Source organism: Amblyomma americanum, chromosome 1 (genome assembly GCF_052857255.1).
Source record: "Amblyomma americanum isolate KBUSLIRL-KWMA chromosome 1, ASM5285725v1, whole genome shotgun sequence".
NCBI classification, from domain to species: Eukaryota; Metazoa; Arthropoda; class Arachnida; order Ixodida; family Ixodidae; genus Amblyomma; species Amblyomma americanum.
Window position 1 is genome coordinate 376,530,281 of NC_135497.1, and position 1,502 is coordinate 376,531,782.

Genomic DNA, 1,502 nt, shown 5'->3' on the forward strand with positions numbered 1-1,502 from the left:
TGGTGTATATGTTGAGTGGCGTGCCTTAATTTGTGGTTTCTTAACCGGCCATCGTGCCACCGTTGCACGTCCTGTTCGTCATCGGCCTGTTGGAAAGCAGTGGACTACACAACCACCAGTTTAAAAATTTAACTGTACCTCTTGTACAGTTACAGTTGTACAGTTGTACAAAATTTTGTTTTCACCGTAAATGGTCGGCAAGGGATGGCGCCCCCCCCCCCCCCCTTTATGCAAGCTTTTGTCAAACTTTAAATCGCCCGTTTAGGACTTCTATCATACATTTATTACTGAGTAATGTAGACATATATACCATGAGAAAAGAAAACTTGCGTCAAGCTCCTCTAAGTGGGGTGATGACGATAGCGGGCGGCCGTGTTTTAGGGTTAGAGTGGGTTTAACATGGATCCTTCCTCCATGGCGTCGGCGAGAGCAGGAAATTGGGAGCGAGAAAGAACAGTAAAATAATAAAACGAGGATGAGTGTGAGGGTATTAGGGGAAGGCGAGCGAGGAAAATGCAAGACTCAGGGTACTTTTCCTCTTTTGGCCGCAGCCACCCCGGACACTAAACTTAAACGGGTTGAGCGGAGTGTGTATCCATTCTGTTTACTCGTGGCTCATGGTATGACGAGAAAAAAAAAGCGGCGGTCTCGTGGAGGTGCCGGGGATCGAACCCGGGGCCTTTCACATGCAAAGCGAACGCTCTACCACTGAGCTACACCCCCGCTCTGCTTCCATCGGCGATTAAGTGTACAACTTCGCAGGTACCGCAGTAGGCCGTTCGTTTGCAAGCATTACGTCTACTGTGCAACACCAGATCGGAAGCTGGAAAGTCGGACAGGAGCCCCGGCCCGCCTCTCTCTCTCTCTATCTCTCTACCTGCCTCGCACGAGCACACATACGAGATTATAATGCCCACGAAACTTAGACAATAAAGTAGCAGCTGTTAGCCCAATGTGGACTAACGCTGTCAAGTTAAAGCCCTTCGAGGGTTAAACACACAAGCACGCACGCAGTTTATGATTGATATGCACGCACTAGAAGAAACAAAACGATTATTAATTAGTTACAGCTGAAGTGTACACGAAAAGTAAAGACTACCGTAGAAAATCAACGGGGAACGCTTTGACGATAGCAAAAACGTGAACAGAAACAAAAGTACGCGTGTGCCGTCAGTATACGCTACTGACAGCCCGACTCGGGCTGACGCTGTCAAACGAATCATCTCTATTAAAGGGGTTGTGAAAAGAAAATGAAGCCGCCCGGTTGTAATTTTCTTTTATTCAATAAATATTAGACATGCCGATTCCGAAATATTTCAGCGCAATATTGAGTCTGAATTTAATAAAGCCCGTTGGAAATCGTTGCCTTTTTGCGGTCGTAAAACGACCATGCAACGCCATCGGGTGACATAAACACTACCCAACTACGTCATCTTAACACGCTTAGAAACTTTGATATATCTTTCAGTTTCGTAATAGATCCATATGAAAGTTAGAAAGCA

At 46.1% G+C, this 1,502-nt stretch overlaps 1 non-coding gene across 1 annotated transcript; it reads right to left on the reverse strand.

Annotated features, from left to right (window-relative positions):
* Positions 1-651: 651 nt before the first annotated feature.
* Positions 652-723, reverse strand: TRNAA-UGC (transfer RNA alanine (anticodon UGC)). The gene has a single exon. It is a non-coding gene; the product is annotated as a tRNA-Ala (tRNA).
* Between the last annotated feature and the right edge of the window lie 779 nt (positions 724-1,502).